At 40.4% G+C, this 21231-nt stretch overlaps 1 long non-coding RNA gene across 2 annotated transcripts in view; it reads left to right on the top strand.

Annotated features, from left to right (window-relative positions):
* Nucleotides 1-21231, top strand: part of LOC149469522 (uncharacterized) — a 141114-nt gene that overhangs the window by 3706 nt on the left and 116177 nt on the right. For both annotated transcript variants that reach the window (XR_016311558.1, XR_016311559.1), the window contains exons 2-5: nt 6052-6193; nt 10107-10159; nt 18670-18837; nt 20096-20137. This is a non-coding gene — a long non-coding RNA (uncharacterized LOC149469522). The remainder of the gene's footprint in view (nt 1-6051; nt 6194-10106; nt 10160-18669; nt 18838-20095; nt 20138-21231) is intronic.

Raw genomic sequence — 21231 nt, 5'->3', positions numbered from 1 at the left:
TTGTATATGCTAAATAGTACCCTCCTTGTTAGGAGCTAGCTGATTATTTTTTTAGTCGGAAGGACCGAGTGGCAGCCTGGGCAATAGTCAGCTGAGTCAAATTCAGGTCAGGGCTGAGAGGCTTTGCAGATCAGTTCCTTGATATCTCCCTCAGCTCTAGAATCTTGGAGAAAATTCTAGAAGCAGTTGGTGGGGGTGAGGAGGGGCTGGTCTGCATAGTCAAGGGACTTTGGCCAATCCCCAAGCAGGAGACTTGGCATGGGACCACAGCAGCCCTTACATATGATTAAGCCTGCTCAACAGCAGGAGAGTTTGGGTGGAAGATGTGAGACTGAGATGCAGGAGCCTGGGAGGGGGCCCAGTGGGAAGGCCCCCAGAGTGAGGACCACCTATAAAGTCAGGAAAGGAGCCAACCCAGCAGAAGGCCTGAAGGCAGCCACCTACCTAAATCAGCTTGCAGGGCAGAGACTGAGTGAGTAGACCTACACCCCCTGGGCCAGTTAAGGGGAAAAGAGCACTCTGGTGGGAAAACTGATTAGCTCCTTACCTGGGACTGTTTCAGGCACTGGATTCCCTTGCCCAGGGATTCCCTCAGGTAGCTGGATAAGAACACGATTATCTAGGGTGTGGGGTGGTACACCAGGAGAGGCTGAACAGCTTTCCAAGAAGAGTTTCTGCTGTGTAAAGACTTGTACATAGTTGCTAAGGAGTTTGTCCTCAGTTCACTGTTTCTTGGGCATCCCACACACCCCTTACCCCATCCAAGTTTAATAGCACATAAAACCAAGCTCAAGGACTGGTTACGGACTCTGATTGCAAGTGTGTAGGAAACATGCATATTGCCTGGCTGGCAGGACTATAGGGGGTCCCAAAAACTCAGTGAATCCTAAGGGGGTAGTGCTACAGCTATATATTTTTTTGCTATTTTTCCCCATGAAAGTGGAGTTTCCATTTAATGGTGACCTTCAGTTGAATTTGTGCCTTCTCGGAGGTGCAGTAAGATTAATGTTGGTCACACACAGTCATATTTAGTTTGAGACTTGATCTGTCAGATAAACAAAATTTACCAACAACTGTGTAAAATGAGGGTCTGTCTGACCTAATATATTTTGCAAGCATACCTTAAAGGAGAAGATTGGGATTAAAAAAAGCAAACACACATACTCATCTGTCCCCCACTGCCTCTAAGTCTGAGAACTGATCACTCAGTTCTTGGTCTTCAGTGAGAAGAGAGCTGGTGACTGATAGTATCACCAGTCTATCAGTCACTGGCTCTCTGCTCTGCCTCTCCAGTGCTCACTGAAGAGCTGAGAGGTTGAACCAGCTGCGACTTAAAAACGGATCACAGGAGAGCACAACTAAGTGCACTCCTGTGATTCAAAGGAGAAGTAAGGCCAAAAGAGCTTTGGCCCTACTTCTCCTCTAAGGTATTCTTACACAATGAATGCTTACTGATCCTGCTATGTTTGGCAGATCCGGATTTGTTCCAACATTGGTGGGGCGCCTACATAAACCACCAGCTAAGTATCATATGGAGAGAACAGCGATCACTCAAGTTAGATGGAAGCTATGGGGATAGGGACTTCCATGGTCAGATAGTGCCTACAGACATAAATAGCTGATTTAAGCTGGCCAAACACTAGCAGACTTCCTACCAGTACATTTGAAGACTTGACAAATGTTTTTTGAAAATACTTCAGCATTTAGTTTGTTTTTAACATTCAATTTTGAAACAAATGGACTTTCCTTAATGAACACCACATTCACTGTGTGAAATTTGTTCATTCAAGAAAAATTTTCCATTGTGCTCTTTCAAATTTTCTCGTCACTGCAACTGGAAACGACTGTCGATTTGACCCCATCAATGATTGGAAAATAGAATGAATGTTCTTAAAATGAAAAATTTCAAACAGAATTCTATTACTGTATGTCCAGCTTTAGTTGGACTGCCCATGGTATCTGTGGGATTTATGGATGGTCATACTCTGCTTGATGAAAAAAATTAATGGTGTGATAAAACACTGTCCGTTTTTCTATAGCTATATACTTGTGGTTGCGGACACATGAAAATTATTAAATTACCACTTATGCACACTTCAGTTTCTTGTAGAGCACTCCTAGACATCAGAAAACCAAGGTGCTCTTATATGTAAATAATGATTTGCTGGCTCTGTCCTGCCCCTACTGCCACTGGAGTCTCACTAATGGTCTCACTCACTGCTTATCATAATAAGGGCCCAATATTGAAGCAGGAGGGGGCAGATTTAAACTAAAAAAAAGAGGAATTTACATTTTCTTGGAAAGTCAATTCAATTAGTAAGGCCAACTGGATTTGCTCAGTAATGCTGAAGACATTTTGGAAGCTTCTTCAGTGCTAATAAGTGTCAGGAAAATACCCCAACATATTCCCATGCCAGTTTCAGGGTATACAACCAAAAATTATTGCCAATGTGTCTATGAAGGTTCTCATCTATCTAGGTCATGGTATACCTAGTAGTAGTTAGTATATAAGTACTTCATAATATACCATGACCTTGAAAAATTAGAACCTTCTCAGAAATGTCCTGGATATTATCTTCCCAGAAAATGGATACTGCAAGGGATGTCTGCTAGGCATTCCTCCTCCCCTATCTACAGGTGTGAGTGTATAGTTAGGTACTATGCTCCACCCTATGCTATCCCACTCTCCAATCAGGTCACACCTAGACCACAGTCACATCTCTGCAGTTTACTGGAGTGCATTAAATGTCTTATTAATGTCATCTTTGGTCCAACTCTCAGCAAAACTCACTTTACTTAGGTATGTCTGTGTAGCACTACCTCCTTAAGGGTTGCTTAGTAATTTTTTTGGGTTCCTTGTCTGGACCTTTTTTTGAAAGCTCAACCTCTGCTGACACCACTGTACCATGGTGGCCAGAATACGTCACCACTGTAAAATGGACTCACACAGGTTAGTGTAAACCATTATCAAGTTTATATTGAATTTAAACATAGCATGATCAGAAAGAACAAAATAACGTTGGCATAGGCAGCAAATAAGATCACTCTTGTCAGTTTTAAGTAAAAGTGACAGCATTCACAGTAAAATACCAGTGAATGTTAGCAGGCCTGCTTTCAGAAATAATCCAATGCCTCCAATCTGAGGGGACTGTTGAATCCCCAGTGAGCGAGAATGACTATCAAGAAACAGGTAAGCTCACTGTGGGTCCTCAGAACCTGATGGCAAGGATTAGATTTGAAGTATAGAGAGCTGTCGTTTATAATTGACCAATGTTCTTTTAATTATACTATGGAGTCTTCTGTGCACTTGTTGGGGCCCGGTTAGTATGACGTTGAACTAGGGTGTAAAATATAGTTCCTCACAAAAGGATAATGAGAGAAAAAGGGAAAGAGTACTTCTCTTCTTTTGATCGTAGTTAATTAGTGAAGGTCCCCTTTAAGTCACTAAATAACAGCAAATTTGAAATAGTGAGGTGTAACAATTGACATAAGTGTCTATGTAGCAAGGACAACTCTCTCTGGGTGTCAGGGGCCAAAGACAACAGTAGTAGAAATCCTGTTCTGCTTGGAAGGGTAAATTTGTTGTTTCAGTTGGCACTGCTGTAATCTGACCTGCAGCTGTGTGTCCTGCGATCAGCTTCGATGATGAGACTGTAATGCAGATGTATCCCAACGATGGCGGCTAGGAGAACTAGGCCGCAGACTGGGGCAACTATGTGTAATGTCTGCAACTATGTGCAGGAAGATAGCTGATATGATGAAACTGTCAGGGTTCACTTAGTCCAGTGTTTCTCAACTCCAGTCCTCATGGACCCCCAACAGGTCATGTTTTCAGGATTTCCATTATTTTGCACAGGTGATTTGATCAGTTTCACTGCCTTAGTAATTACCACAGCTGTTTCATCTGAGGGAAATCCTGAAAACATGACCTGTTGGGGGTCCATGAGGACTGGAGTTGAGAAACACTGACTTAGTCAGTGGGTGTATGGGACTCTCTCACCCGATCAATCTTATCTGGCAGATCGTAGCGGTCCATCTTTCTCTGCATATGGGGGCCCCCACAGGCTCTCCAGTCCTGTTCCGGCGTCCAGTCTGGTCTCCTGCTAACAGATTGGCTCACTGGGCAGTGTGGCAAGACTGATGATCAACAGGCTCTTTCCGCTTTTCTACCCTCTCTCCAATTCAGCTCCGTGGCCTGGTTCAGCAATCCAGCCATCAGCACATTTCCTTCTCTCTTGATCTCTCCCCTCACACGTCCCCCTCGATATTTATATGCCCCCGCCTACACGCAAGCTCCTCTGGGAGGTGTAGTTTACCAGTGCACTGTTCTTCAGTAAAGTCCTGCAATTCAGCATACAAGCTCCACATGGCTATTCTTCAACATGTGGCTGCTACTGTTGAGCAGAACACTGTCATCTTGTGTTGGCTTCAACATCCTGCATTAGACATTTATAGCAGGATGTTACATCTGTAAAAGGTGGCTAAAAGTCACTTCCCTGCAAATGCACTACATGAAAAATGTAAAGGTGTGAATGTTGTCTAAGCAGAAATGTACAGATGGGATATATTGTGGACCCTATCGATATAACCCAAGCCATGGAGAGAATGCACTGCTTACCTAGCATGGGGGATACTTACAGTATGTGACATATATCTTGTTCCTCTAGAACCAAAGGTTCCAGTATTCTATATTTGCCTTTCGCCTATATCTAAAGGACTACAAGCCCTAGCATATGATGTCTGAATTTCTATAGAACTAAAGAAGACACATTTTTAGTGGCTCATGAAAACAGGCTTTGTTGATGAACCACCTTGTTACCTTTTGCATTTGAACACAGCGTTATTGAAACACACATGTTGCAAGGCAAAACAAAGCACAGGCTGCCTTTGATCTGCTTTGCCTGCCATGCAAAAGGATCATTATAGGACCTGCCACATTCGAAGAAAAACAAAGAAGGTCAAACGCCCCTTTCGAACTATTATTCACACTGCACCGTTGAAATAAATAGAGATCTTCAGACATGTGAACAGCTCCCATCTACATGACTCTTGTGAGTTAAATATGTAATTTTTAATAATACTGTACAAATTGCATAAATATTCTCACTGTAGGGCACTATCTTCTAGGGTCACAAGGGGCCCAGCATAGGAACACTTTTTTATACTCTGTGGGGTTGATTTACTAAAACTGTAGAGTGCAAAGTCTGGTGCAGCTGTACATGGTAGCCAATCGACTTCTAAATTCAGCTTCTTCAGTTAGGCTTTAACAAAAAAAAACTTGGAAGCTGATTGGTTTCTCTACAAACTTGCACCAGGTTTTGCACTCTCCAGTTTTAGTAAATCAACCCCTATGTGTAGGAACAGATTTAATCCAGGGATTTCCCCTTTTGCATAATTGAACTACGTAAATGGAATTGACACAAAATATGACATGGTCGTACCTTTGATGGCAGCTAAATTTAGGTGTAAAGAAGAGATTTGTGGGTGTGCTCTATCTAGTGTGAGTAGAAATAATTGAAAATAAGTGTTCTATATTCCACTACTTGACTTATTTAACATGATGGAGAACAGTGTGGCAACTACTATAACCCATATCAACCAAACAGATATTATTTTTCATCACTCAGAACAATAAAAGATTTCCAACTGGTTAAAGTATACGGTGCATCTTGTTACATCATAGTAGCCCAAACGTCCAGTCAGATTTTGCAATTAGTACAAAAAAAAAACATGATTGCTATCCACTTTTGCTACCTAAGGGTCCTTTCACACAGGTGTTCTGTTTTTTTTTCATTATTTCAGTCACGTTTTTTCAAAGAAAAAACAGATCAATTTTACATCCACTACCAATGCAAAAACTGATGCAAACATGGACCATTAGTCCGTTTTTACATTTGGTTTTCGTCTCTTATGTTTTTAACAGAACAAAAACAGGACTTTAATCCATTCTAAAAACAAATGTTGACGGATGCGGATGTAAACAGGTGATCATCTGTTTAAACCCTTTTTTCCATACAAATGCACTGATGTCCATTTTTCACCCAACAACAGATGGATAAAAAACAGACAAGTGGAATGCCCGTTTGGAAGGGGCCTAAAAGTTGCTCCCTGGCTGACCTCATGCTGGACCAAAGATTTGAACCAAAGAGCCCTTGTGGTAGCTAGTATGTGTTCTACTGTCTCTTCCTAAGAGGTAGGTCAATGGAACACCTTTTGCATTACACTCTATCATAGCCAAAATTAAACCATTATAAGCATGCCATGGTATTTGTATATTACTTATGTTTTTGATAGTATGCCCCCCTGCCCTATGGCCCTGCCCTTTCTTCATTTATTTCTATATATACCTTTTGTATATGGCTTTTTGTAGCTCAGGATATTTCAGAGTAAAGGAATCTTGACAAAGGAAAAAAAATAAAACAATCTGTGGTGTTCTCTGGAATGGGTGCTGTGAGACCGCTTTCTTCGTTACCCGCACAACTTGTCCTGGAGCATGTTCTGCTAAAGAGGTGTCGTGTTTACAATTCCATGTGGAAATGTGGTAACACGCCGTTTTCTTGGTAGGCCCGAGATTAGCGTGAACTGCTGCTGTGTTTTGTGGCTGAAACCTACATGGCTAGTGAGAATGTTTTCTTTCTGAATGTCATTTTTTTTCTTTAAGGAAAAGTACAGCTTGCAGTTTAAAGGAACAGTCAAAATATGAAAAAAATATTTTAAAGCTTACTTCAGAGTCCAATCCTTTCTTTCACATTCTCCCCCTATGAACAAAAAATTGAAATGTAATCCAAAAATGTTTTTCTAGCTCACTTGTGTCCAGAAAACAATGTTTATTCCAACTGATGTTGCTGTAGTAAAGTCTTGTGGTCTGTGGCATTGGAGAGTAGGGTTCTGCGCAGGTCCTACATCACATACCATGAGAGTAGGGTATGGCTTACAGGACTACAAGGGGGCAGTAACATGACTGTTTGTCTTTGTAATGGACAGGGAACAGCCACTGCCAGTCTTTATTCCTTGCTACAGTTCTTTGAAAAGGAACTCTGAGTCAGCATTCTAAGTGATTTGCTACTAGAAAAAGAATAACAATTCAAGATTGTTGGCGCCATATAAATCCTGTATAATAATAAAAATAATAAAAAAGATTGAGATAAGCAAGACTATCATCTTTCCGTTAACATCTTATTTTTTTAAGCAGAATTCAGCTTTACATATAAGGCTGGGGCAGCATAGTGACTAAGTGGTTAGCACTTCTGCCTAGCATCCGTAGGGTGGTCGGTTCAAATCCAAACCACAGTACTACCTGCATGGAGTTTGCATGTTCTCCCTGTGCCTGTATGGGTTTCCTCTGGGTACTCTGGTTTCCTTCCACACCCCAAAGACATGCTGGTAGATTAATTGGCTCCTGTCTAAAACATGGCCCTAGTATATGTATATATATGGACATTAAATTGAAAGCTCCTTGAGGGCAGGGATTGATGAGAAGGTACAATATACAGTATAAGTGTAAAGCACTGCATAAATTGACGGAGCTATATAAGTACCTGTAATAAATTAATAAGACACAAATTGATCTACAGTATGTAATCATTAATAAATTTTAGGGTGTCATGCACAAGGGAACATACCAGCTACTGTGGACAACTGAGGTGTAAACGTGGCATATGCCACATACAGGGCTCCATTCACAAAAGCATATTGCATGCGGTATTTAGGTGACTTTTTTACCTAAATTTTGCATGTGATCTGAAACTGTCAATTCACTATACCCAACGCTCAAAATGCTTGGTAAATACCACATGAAAAGGCTGTAAACCCAATTCACAGAAGGAAATACATAATTCAATGCATGCAGTAATTAAGTAATGGTCCAGGCAAGGCTGTCTTTAAGAAAGGGGCAGCTACCCTGGGCTCAGGCATTGTTGTGGGGCCCAAGACAGCTGTCCCATACTTGCCAACTGTACTGGTTTACATTTCCTTGTCCTTGGAATTCTTTGTCCCAGGCTAATATCTCAGTGTGAAGTGTTGTCATGTATGCTGCTCAGCTCTGTCATATTGCCATGTACAGATGACTAGTGTTCAGACCATGTCAGCATTCACATGTAAATAACGGCTGTGTTCATATGTAAATAGCGACTGTAATGTGTCATTCATATGTATATTATGCCTCCCCAAGGTTCCAGTCACCAACACCTCTGCTGGTGGTCAGTGTAAATTGCCCCTTACATTGGTGGCCAGTGTAGAAATGTATTGGTTGTTGGTTTAAAATCCCCCATTACATTGGATGTCAGTGTAAATTCTTGATTACATTGGTGGTCAGTGCAAGTTCCCCATTACATTGGTGGTCAGTGTACATTTCCTATTACATTGTTGGTCAGTGCAAACTCCCCATTACATTGGTGGTTAGTGTAAATTTTCCATTTACATTGGTGGTCAGTGCAGAATTGGCCTTACACTGGTGGTCAGTGTAAATCCCCCTTACATTAGTCATCAGTTTTAATTTCCCCTAACATTGGTGGTCGGTGTAGAAATGTCACCTCCCATCCCCATCCAGCACTGCCATTGATCCCATCTCCCCCAAGCACTGCCATTGATCCCATCCCCCCACCAGCACTGTCACTTATCCCATTACCCCAGCACTGCCACTTATCCCATCCTCCCCCAGCACTACCACTGATCACGCTCTCCTGCCCAAAACTGCCATTGATCCCAGTAGTTTTCTGTCTATTGGTGGGTACCCTAACTTTCCCAGTCCATGATGTTCAGGCAGTGAGATGATGTGCTGTAACCTTCAGCAACCAATCAGTGAGACGTAATTAAGTGCTGTAACCTCTAGCAACCAACCAGTGAGTGAAAAGGATGTGCATTAACCTCTAGCAACTAATGGATGAGCAGTAATGATATGCAGTAACCTCTAACAACCAATCAGTGAGCAGTAATAATGTGCAGTAACTTCTAGAAACCAACCAGTGACCAGTAATGATGTGCAGTAACCTCTAACAGCCAAACAGTGAGTGGTAAGGATGTGCAGTAACCTCTAGCAACCAATCAGCAAGCAGAAATCATGCGCTGTAACCTTTAGCAGCTAATCAATGTGGGCGTAATGTGTGCTGTAACCTCTAGCAACCAGTCAGAGGGCTGCAATGATATGTTGTAACCTCCGGCAATCAATCGCAATCACTGCCTGATCTGCTGCAGTAAACTGATTTTGAGTTTAGTTGATATTTATTGTATGTCTCAGAGCAGGTGGAGAGCAGAATTTCATGGAGGGGCCCAACAAAATGATTGCCCAGGGTCCAATCAATATTAAACAGAGCCCTGGGTCCAGGCATGCGGTATTTAAGGAATGTAAAAATATAATAGTAAATGGCTGTATGTAGTACTCTGGTAAATGCTGATGGCATCTGCGTTTACCTGCACATGCACATATGGATTTTCTCCCAAAACAAGCACATTTTCATACACTAAAACCTGAACTATTTTGGACCCATTAACCATTATAATAAACCTGATGTCTACTTATTTCAATGTACACAGTGATATACTGTACCCTTAGTTATATATTTATACTGCTGGGAAATATTATGCCTTTCTGTGTTACATTTTGAATACACATGTCAGTTTCTGTCTCAAGCAGAAGCCTACATGCTTCAGACAGGAAATACATCATGGAATCATGTGAAAAGAGGCTTCAGACCCACTTCACTGCCAATTGAGAATCCACTTTACCTACCTGTATTGGATTGTTTGGGGTTTTTTTGGAATGGAAACATTGGGGTGGATTTACTAAAGTCACTTTGCAAGTGAAGTTCCACCTCTGCATGTGCAATTGCTCTAGATCTTAGTAAATGAGACGAAACTTAATTTTGCAAAGAATATCCAATCACACGCAAGGAAAAGAAAAAAAAACAGCATTTTTGCTTGCACATGATTGGATGTTGGAAATCAGCAGAGCTTCATCTCATTTATTAAGCTCTATAGCAACAGCACTTAAAGAGGAGCAACTTCACTTGAAAAGTGCAGTCTTTTTGCCTTTAGTAAATCCAGCCCATTGAGGGCAGAGATTTACTATATGAAGGATGTAATTTGCATGATGGTGTGTTTTATTGCAGGAAACAGACAAGTGTTAATGGTGCCTACACATAGACCTACATGTGTGACTGAGGTAAGGACCTCAGAATGTAATCTCCTTTTTGTTGTCCAGACTCTCTCTTTACGAGCACTGACTTAATACCCATTTTGAAGCTAATATAATTACCGCCTTGTACATAATGAAATGTGGCACAACTGTACCAAACCAGATTGTATCATACAACAGTCACTTGCAATAAACAGAGCTGTATCAGCTAGAAACAGCATCCCATTTATGCCTAGCATAAGTGAAAAGGGTATTTGTGTAATCACAGAAGAGTATTCCATTTGTCCTTTCTTTCTAGGCAGATTGGCTAATGGTTGGCAAACACTTCACTATAGGCTGTAAACAGTCCCTTGCTTCTGAGCAGTGATGTCAGTACAAAAAGCCTTTTGTCAGCTTATTGGTGGGGCAAAATACTGTTAGCACAAACACAACTGACTTGTGACAGAGCCTTCCTTTTCATTGTACCAGGAAGTTTCTGTTAAACCTTCTTAGCTCACTATCATGTATTAAAGGAAAACTGAAATGGTAACGTTTACACTTTTTTTTAGTATATGTACTGAATGTATGAGTATATTCTACATATACGGTATTTTATTACATAACAAAGGATTACCAAAATCCCATGGCTTAGCTAAAAAGGTAGTGTTAGGTATGGCCTTTTTATTTTGACAGGGAACAGATCGAGAGAAAAATTTCCAACAGGTTGGTTATACACAAGACAATTGATAGGTCATCTTGAGTATAACCAACTGCTCATACACGGACCAAACCTCAGTCAGTCCCCAGTGAACCAGCTGAATTTTGATCCATGTATGGCCGGCTTTAGAGTGCCTGCTTGCCCTGAGGTTTGAATCATCAGACTGGGTTATCAAATAGGAAATAATTTACTAGGATGAGTAACTGCTAATGAGTCATCTACTTCTGGGTGTAAATTTCAGCTTGAGCTATTGATGACTTTAAACAACAAGATTTTTACTCCATGGAAGTGAACGAAGAGCCCAGGGAATTTGAAACAAGCCATTTGGTAGTTAAAAATATTAATATTTACTTAACCAACCAAAAAAGTTAAACATATTTTTAAAATGTTTATTTGTATAGTCCTGACCATCATACCAAAAAGAAATGATGTACAAAACCACTGTGTATTCCTTTAAAGTGATAACTGATAAAAGGATTATGGGAAACAGGGTCTAACAATAAGACATATACCTGGAAATTATTGTAAAACACGTTTAATTTCAATTCAATTAAGCTGCCCATACATTGATTGAAATTCAGTTGGTTCATCTGGAACTGGCTGAATTTGAACCCATGTATGGTCATTCCCAATCATGAGAAGTTGATCTTTTGATCCACTTTTAGTGTACTGGCTTGTTTGTAAATTTTCACTTGACCAGCACATGCAGTCAATCAGCTGCTAAAATGGTACCTAAACACTGTGCGGTTTTGGTGCAGTAAATCGCTGCAAACCGCAGCATGCAAAGCTTGTCGTCCAAAAGAAACTCCTGCTCCTTTTTTGCCAACAAGCTTTGCACGTTGTGGATTGCCTTGCAATAATCCTGGCAAAACCACACTGCGTTTCAGGTGCCATTGTAAATGAATAGCACCCAACCATGCGTTTTGCCATTGCAGCGCTTTTTGAGATCACAGGCAGAATCAGTGATTCTACTCGAGATCTCAAAATGGCAAATGTGAACAGAACCAATAGGTTGAGCCAACTAGACTACATTGCATAGCTTAATACTGTCACCCTTTCCCTCCATGCTTTCCTCTGAAGATCGCTCCATATGCAGTAGAGAGAGAGGTGGAAAGGAAATAGTTTCTGCTGTGTTTTGTCTTTAGTGCTCTGAGAGTCTTGTGTTATGGGGTGCATTCTTTATTGAATGATTGTTTGTAAAGCAAATGTCTACATAAATAGTAAAATAAAAAGCTGATAAACTTAAAAAAATTACCCAAAACTGTTCTGCATTCCCCTAAGCTTCTTCTGCAGTCAGCAATGTTTCTTTATAATTGCTGGTGGGGCTTGTGCCCATGTGAGGACTGACTATCTCTGCAGGATGCTACTCAACATTTGCCTTTTTCATCCTGTCCTCCTCATCACACCACATCTTGTTAGCACTTTGGTGTCTGTGTTTGCCATTTTCCTCACAATCTCACCTTTCTCTGTGTTCACTGCTCAGCTCTCTGCTGAATCCTGTTTTCTCTCAGTCTTATCTGTTCAGCACAGAATCTCAGTCACCTCCAATACTGCTACAGTGAAATCTCACCTCATCAGCTTCTTCACAGTGCTTTTGTAGAGGGATGCAAAGGTTGAGGATTTGCAGTTTAAAACTTCCTAAATGTGATCCTGTAATTAGTATTCATAGTAAATAGGCTGATCACTTCCTATCACTAGCTCATTTCCAAAAGATAAAACTTGCAAAACCATTACAAAGTTTTTCTTTTTAGGAAAAGTGTAACATATTAAGCAAACAATGTCTTGCAGTTTACGATTTTTTACTATAATAAGCAAACTAGCATATGTTAATCAAAAGCAGAAGACACCCAATGTAGTAGCCTGCATGAGTTTAAAAAAAGGCATCCGAAAATGCCAGGCTCTCCTAACTCCCAACCAGGGGTGGACTGACAACTAATGGGGCCCCTGGGCAATAGGAGATCATGGGGCCCCTGTGTCCTTGCCCAAACTCAAAAAAGCCTATGAAAAAGGTACCAGGGGCATCTTATGGGGCCCCCTACTGACCCCGGGCCCTCGGGCAGTGCCCAAGTTTCCAAATGGTCAGTCCGCCCCTGCTCCCAACTGTTCCTCCAAGTGGAGAGCATGGTCCCTTGTCATTTGCAATGATGCTAAAGTAAACAACAGAATGTACATGAATTTTCATTCCAATATCCACCAATTTTACATTGTCCACTATATAGTACAACTCAAGAGTTTTAGATGCCTTGTTTTTGCTGCAGGTACAAATTTCAGATTCTTCCAAAAGAAAGAACATAAAAAATTACCTAACATCCAGTCCATGCTCCTTCTGGTTATGTGTCCTGGGTGCAGCTAAAATTGCTCGCCATATGTCCTGCCTGAACCAGAATCTGTGTTCTGGCATAGCCAGTTATTGACTTGTCAGAACTAACCAAACCTTCCAGCATTGGCTTCACCTTGGACCTGAGGCTGAAGCCAGATTGAGAATGGACTGAGTATTAGGCAAGAATGGAAATCTTTTTTTATTTTTCAGATTCAATTTAGCACAACAGGAGGGCTGTGATGGAAAAGTCTTTATGGGGGTTTAGGTGTGCATTGCAGGTTAAGTTTCATTTGGGATCCAGCGTTGGAGGAACAGTATTGCACTGAACCAGTTTTCTTACATGGTGACAATGGTGAACCATTAACCATTTTTTTGAGATTTTACCAACTGAGTTTAGATCTACTTTAAAGCATCCCATGGCCAACAAAAACATTTACTAAATTCCCCCATCTATACATTCAAGGTGGATGGGGGAATCCTTCCCACTGAGCTATTTTGACAGTGGGGAGACTTCCCCCTATCAGAATACATTGATCAGCGCTGCCAGCTATAGCCCGTGGCACTGATCAAGTGGGAAAAAGCTGACAGGGAGTTGATCAACTTCTGTACAACCACAGTGCCTATACATGGATCAAAATTCAGCTGGTCCCTGCTGAACCGACTACATTTCTATCCATGTAAGGCCGGCTTAAGATTGGTCATCCAGTCCCAGCAAAAACATCCATATGGGGTAAATGTTAACCTTTGTCTGTAGGCTGCTTAAAGCCATAATAGAAAAATAAATTTTTCATGGAAATTTTGTATTAAACAGGTGCAGCCATGTGCAAAAATTAGCCATACTGTATCTCCTATCTAAATGCATTGCAGCCCTGCTGTCATTCCTAGCTTGGCACAGTACTTAGTTCTTCTGAGTTTCTGTCCATTCGGGCAAAGGCTGGATTGCAGTGACATCAGGTTTACAGATCAGAAGCAACTTGCCTCCTGATTTGCCAGGGAGCCTGTAATCCATGCACCACAGGACAGTGTCATGGTTCCAGCTGGGTGGTGGCACATTAGCTGTTATGCATTTAGGTAAGCTCTACATTAGGGCTTGTTGTTCACAAGCCTGACTGTTTAATTCTCACAGTCCACTAAAAATTAACTTTTTCTTTAGAAACTTCCATAGCCTGGTTAATGGTAAATGCAGTGCTGGGGGGGGAGAGAGGGACTGTATCACATGGCCAAGCACAAGCGCTTCATATGTAAAAAAAATATGCTACAAAAAAGTGCTTTATTAATAATATACATATTTTTTTCAGTTACATCTTCATTCCTGGAATGCTCACTACAGCAATATCACACTTTACCTATGTGTAGTTTTCTGTGTTCTACTTCCTGTTTGCAAAGCTGCAGATATCAGTAGTACATGCCAATGCTGAATTTTGTAGGCACTTCTTTTTGATATCTCCAAAAATGGAGATAAGGAAACCAATACACAACGCAATATGAGACATTATATTCAAGGCTACATTAGTCCTATCAGATGCAGGCGGGTATTCAATAGTCGGTAGGTAATACAATAGCAGACAGAGGACATTCCTCCATCTATGCTGTTTATTGTCAATGGGGGAATCAAGTTGAATGGGGCTGAACAATCTAATCTTATATGGCTAATTTAAGGTGACACTTTTATATAAGCTTTATTAAATGAATAGCACACCCATGAATCCTTTTCACTGGTAATTATAGTCAGTTGACTGTCATATGATCAAATTAACCAGTTACCTGGGCGAATGGGCTAAGTCACTGGTTGATTCCTCCTACGAATTGGTTATTTTAGCCATGATTATTTATAGGCTACCTACCCAAAATAAATTAACCTCCCTAGCGGTATTTCCGAGTGTAGCTCGGGGTAAAATTTCAGTACCAAAAGCAGTAACCCTGAGCTACACTCGGGCTTGCCCAAGGATTCCCTGCAGCGCTTACCTTGTCCTTCGCTCCCGCGATGCGTCCCCTGCAGCATCCCCAGCCATCTCCTCTGGCTGATGCCGGCATCCGGCTTCTGTGTTCCAGTCCCTGTGAGCGTCGGGATGTAGGGGGGCCGGAACCGGCGGCAAATTTAAAAATGTAAAAATATTACTGTTTCAAACCATTTTACCTACATTTTGTCCCTACTGCTTTGTCCTGTGCCCTGCCTGCATTTTGACTGTTCTTTCTGCCTGGAAAGTTAGAAAAGTCCATGGCGTCCAAAAAGCGTCGCTTTAGGTCAAAAGCGGTTTTAAACTAGCTAGAGAACAGCGATAGTAAATTAGAACCACTTGCAGAATTGAGTGATAATGATTTGTGGGGAAATTCGTCATCAGACACTGAAAACAATTCTACGACTTTGCTCAGTGATGTGCGAACTTGGCGCTATATTTCAAATTTCAGTGTTTTTGGTTTGATTATATTATTGAATTAAATTTATTATTATATTATTTTTTATGATTATTTATTAAATGATAGTTTATGATTTTGTGTTTCAAGTTTTATCCTACCCGGAATGTTTACTAGACTCTTGTTCGGACAGATTTCAGTGAGTTTTTCCTAACAATTACAGGCCTACAATAAAAAAAAAATTCCATGCAAAAAAATGTACCGCTTTCAGCACAGAAATATGGACATAATCATACAGCTAGGGAGGTTAAAGGGAGCACAGGCATGCCATTCTTTGGCTTAGAGTTTCCTTCATGATATATCATATTTTCCAAGTAATTTTAAAGCCAGCCAGAAGATACAATATTTAGAATGACCCAGTAGCCTTAAAGGGAATAAAGGGGCACACTTATTTTCACAACCAGCTCTGAACAAACTTAGAAAGCAACATGTAAAAACAATCATGAGCCTCAAATGTTATCCAGGGAATACTGCAACAATTCCAAGGTCATAGAGACACTGCTCAATAAAACACAGTTAGACTAAATACAAAGTATTTGAAGCACTTTAAACAGAGTGAAACTCAGACTGGGACTGTAGCCTCTTGTCATGTGATTCTCTTCTATGGAAGGTTTCCCTCTTAGAGGATAAATGCACTTATATGACAAGGCCCCCTACTTTCTCATGGTAGGTAAAGTTCAATTTACTCTGCCTTGGGTCATTACAGCATTTTTCTTTTCCTACATTCTTCAAAGCTTTAAAAATGTAGCACATGCAATTAGTCTGGACATACTGTATAGAATAATGGGCATTCCAGCATTTAAAGTGGGTCATGCGTTGGGTGAAGACGTTATTCTCTTTTGCTGGACCCCCGGTCCTGATGCTCTAGAACTGAGAAACTCAGCACCAACACTGAAGCAGCCTGGTTGTGTAAACGACACTTTATCCATAGAAAAGAAATGTGGTCTTGTTAAGGTGTGCTCCCAGCATGGTGGTCGTGGAGTCCAGGGTCTTGCATTATGAGCGCACTTATCTTTTAAATATACTGAAAACACTGGAAAGTTTTATCTCAACAATTTTTGATTGTGAGGCTGATTGCAGTGAATAACATATAGCCACAAATCTGTATATGTAATACATGAATGGAACAGCAAACATTTAATAGTGTAGCAGTTACATCAACTATTACTGTAAAGCTAACGTACAAATAACCCTAAAGTTTCCTTTTTAGGAGTTAACAGAAATTACAATTCTGATGTGAATCTGATAAGTTTATTTCCTCAACCTTTTCTTCTACACGATTTAAAAACACAGATACCTGGAATTGAAATAGGTCAGATAAAGGATTAATGTGTCACTAACTGCACAGATCTTCTATGCTGCAGGCCCTCCATACTGTGAACCAAGGCTATTTGTTTGTTTGTACTCTTGTCACCAGCCAAAAGGATGGCAAGATTGTGTGAACCCAGTGATAGGAGGTCTTCTGCAAGAAGGATAACAGTGCTGAAAGGCCAATAGGGGGTGCCTCTAACAAACAGAGGAAGAAAAATGCAAGTCCTTGTAACCTGAGCCATAGAGATAAGATGCTCTAGCTTTACCCAGGACCTCCCAGGGAAACCGTGTTTCATGTAAATGGATGTGTGCTTTGGAAAAGGTGGAGGAAAGGCTCAGAAAGGTGAAACACTTTGAAATTCGGCGTTCTTTCTGTTGCCTACCCCCTCCCAGCATTCAAAACAAATGGCAGCTCCATATCTGCCATCTACTGGGGAGTTAAGAGGTATCTCTGTTAGGCTTGCATTGTTGGAAGAGCTGCCTTTTTGTTTCAGGCAAACCAAGGGGATTGCCTGCTAATTAAATTGCCTTTCTCTGCCCTTGGAAAAGGGGACGGAGATAAATATATGGAGCATTCAGGCTACTCAGCAGGCTGGAGGGCAGTTTAGTGTTTGCATCCAACAGAAGATCTGATTGCATTGTGACCAGTTCAGCTTACACATTCTTTGCCTGCTTAATGCATAGGTGAATAGTGATCTGCATTGAAAGCTAAAAGTGCTCTCCAAATAAAGGGCCAGCAGCAAACTTTCAAAGGGAAAAAAAGAATACACCTTAAGTTTGACTTTTAGGTGATACCCTTTGTTGTAAGACACATTCAGTTTCTTTGTCACACATAATACCTGAGAAAGAAACTCAATGTGTTGTTAAGATAGCAATGATCTATAAAATTGACCTTGCAGATATTTACCTTCATATTCATACCTCTTTCATTATTTGAGAGTAAAATTAACAGTAACACAACTAGAGCCTTTCTGCAGCCCTTTGGGTAAACAATGTCACAACAGGAGACTGTGCTCCCTTCATGCTGTATTATGTGCTTCTTCATAAACTGTCCATACACTAGGAAATTTTGTAACAAACATTTGCATGAAAATTTGTACAGAAATTTTCATCACATTCAACAGATTTACAAATGTTGAAGGAAAGCACTTGTGGTTTGCTTTTTACCATTCGACTTTGGAATGATTGGACTTTATCCAAAGAAAACCAAATACAGTATTAGAAAAAAACAAATGTTGGATTGATACCCCCCCAATTATTAGAAAACAAAAAAATTTAAACAAAATTCTATTCTAAAACTAGTATACAATCAGCTATAGACAGCACCAGATCTCCTTTCACATGAGCACAAGATCTGGCTCAGCAACATCAGGGGACAACAACCCAGGAAGCAATAGTGATTTACTTAGGATGACAGCAAGAGGACAGAGAAGGAGTAAAGCGCTGAGGACCCAAGGGCACCAAACAGGTTGATGAATATTGCAATAGTGCCTATAATCAGGGCTGCTGCTACTACTAGGCAAACTAGGCAGCCGCCTAGGGCACAGTCACAGCCGCTGGGTTCGCTACTCTCCTGCTTGCTGAGAATTGTATCACATAGCGTGTTTTTTTACCTTTGGTTTTATGTTCACTTTGCTTTTTCTACTTTAATTGAATTGTTGCAAAAAATGTCATGCTGGTACCTGTAGTCTGCCTAGCCACTGCTGTGCCAATAAGTAGTGGGATACAGCAGTGTGCTTCCAGTCCTCTCGAAAGAGCAGAGAGCTCCAAGCATGTAACCTGTTTTTCCCCCAGTGAATTCACATCCGCCTCGTGCATCTTCCAAGCCGGCTCAGGCACTTCCAGCTGTCCGGAGGCATCCTGGCATCTCTCTCCATCCACTGCTCACCCACACTGGCTGATCCTTAGGATGGGAAGGACTGATGGTGACCATTATTGATGATAAGCAACATTTTATTTCTTGTGAGTGTTTAATACCGCTTGCTTATTAAATTGGTCTTTTAATACTGGTGCCTCCTTCTGTCTTTTTCTTGTCTCCCACATACAGAGATGGCATACTCTGATGATTGCTGCCGCTGATGTTGATGGTTTTTAATAGACTTATGGGAAAAAATGTGAAGGGGTTTTTTTTTGGGTGGGGGGGTGCAAGTATCTGGTCTTGCCTATGGCGCAAAATAATCTAGCACCACACTTGCCTATAATAATAAACAAAATAAATAATGAGAACAACTCTCTGCTTTCAAACTTTTTTAATTGTAAATTTTGGCTTCCATTTCTTTAGGGTTCATATAACAATAACAGTGTCCAGAAACAGCCCAACAACAAATTTTAGAAATCACTTTTGTTAAATTAACTGAAGCAATTTTTGTCCTCCTGGGAGGCTTTTCTGAGAATTATAGTGTTGCTGTGTGCAGTAAGATGCATGGAGTGTATGACTTAAAGGTAAAGGAATAACGTTCATCTTGGTAAGGTCCATTTCAAGTGATCAATTTCCTTTATTTTTTGAGTTCTAAGAAGCCAAGGGATGCCTTGCAGTTTTCCCCTGGACAATAAATTGTTCCCTGACCCAACTGTAATTGGGTAGATTGGGCAAAGGTTATCTCTTGCCTGTGAATACCCTTATTACCAGTAGGTATCACCTACATGCAGCATATAATTAAACAGGCGTTTCACTGATTGTGCATTATAAATTCGGTATTCACCTTTTAATGTGTCTGCATGAAAATGTCATCTGGGCAGATATGAATATTCATTTATATTCATGAAGGATTAACGGTCCATTACTGCCGTGAAACATGCTTACTGCCAGGGTAGCAAAAGGTAATTTAAAAAAAACAGCCCCACTGACTCTAAAATAGCAAAAACTACTCTTGGAGATAGTTCAAGGATATCAATTATATGAAAGGCACACAAACATAAAAAACAGTTCCTTGAAGACTCTATGGGGAGATTTACTAAAATTGGTATACTCAGAATCCCCATATGTAGGAGGTTTGTACGTTTTTTCCAAGTTTGCATGGGCTCTATGTTGTTTCTACCGGTAATTTAATTGTCTGCCACTAAAAACTGATCCATGTGTGGCTACAGTAAGGACAATGAAGTGTGAGCTCCTTCAGGTGAGAACTGTTCTAATCAGTTTAAGATCTCGTTTACACATATGCGTTTTTATGTGATAAATGTGACATGTCTGATATCAGATGCATTTATCTTCGTTTTTCAGGCCCGATGACGTCTGTAAACGCCTATAAAACGCTTAAAAAAGGTATGTAAAATGCACTAAAATTGCACGTTAAAGAACATAAACGAAACACAAGGAAAATGCATGACAATGTAAGTGGATATATGTAAACCCAGTCTTTCTGCAGTATTGATAAAACTGACATTAACCCATCCTCCCTAACTACTCTAAACTAATCTACACTAAAATCACAGATGCGGTACTGAGGTAAGTATGAGACTGAGGCGATGGTTTTAAGTGTGTAGATTAATTCATGAGTTTTTTGACTTTAAAGTGAACCTGTGTTTAGGCCATCAGCCAGATGATTTTGTTAACAATATTTGAAGCCATGACATAAAATGTTTTACACGCCATCAGACAAATAAAAAAGTTAAAACAAATAATGATTGAATAATACGACCAATTACATAGTTAGTCTGGCTGAAAAAAAGACACATGTCCAACTAGTTACACCAATAAAAAGGAAAAAAAAAATGATACCATCCCATATTCACAATCCTATACCCACAGTTGATCCAGAGGAAGGCTAAAAACCCCAACAAAGCATGATTCAATTTGCTCCAGCAGGGGAAAAAAATTCCTTCCTGATCCCCCAGAGGCAATCGGATATTCCCTGGATCAACTTCACCTATAAATATTAGCATCCAGTTATATTCTGTGTATCTAAGAAAGAATCCAGGCCTTTATAAAGCAAACTATTGAACTGGTTAACTCTTAAGGGAGTTTATTCCATATTTTCACAGTTCTTACTGTGAAAAAGCATCTCTGTTTTTGGAGATTAATCTCTTTTCCTCCAGACATAGAGTGCCCCCTTGTTCTCTATGATGACCTTAAAGTGAATAATTCTACACCAAATTCACTATATGGACCACCTATGTATTTATTCATGTTGACCAATGAAACCCTGCTATGCTAACAGCAATATTGCATACATTGTAAGAATCATATTCTGGCAATTCAACATTTCTCAGCATTTACTGCAGACTCGTAGATAGCTATATACAGTTTAGTTTGAAAGGTTTTGTTATCAGTTCATATAGAGGCAGTGGTGGGTTTTTCAATAGACAAGAGACAGTCTGTGCCTCTAGATGTCAGAAGCAAAGACACTGGTTTTCCTT

Source organism: Staurois parvus, unplaced genomic scaffold (assembly GCF_062004578.1).
Source record: "Staurois parvus isolate SC_StPar_1 unplaced genomic scaffold, SC_StPar_1.0 ptg000068l, whole genome shotgun sequence".
NCBI lineage: Eukaryota > Metazoa > Chordata > Amphibia > Anura > Ranidae > Staurois > Staurois parvus.
Note: the sequence above shows the minus strand (reverse complement) of the source record. Positions and strands in the feature narration are given on the sequence as shown.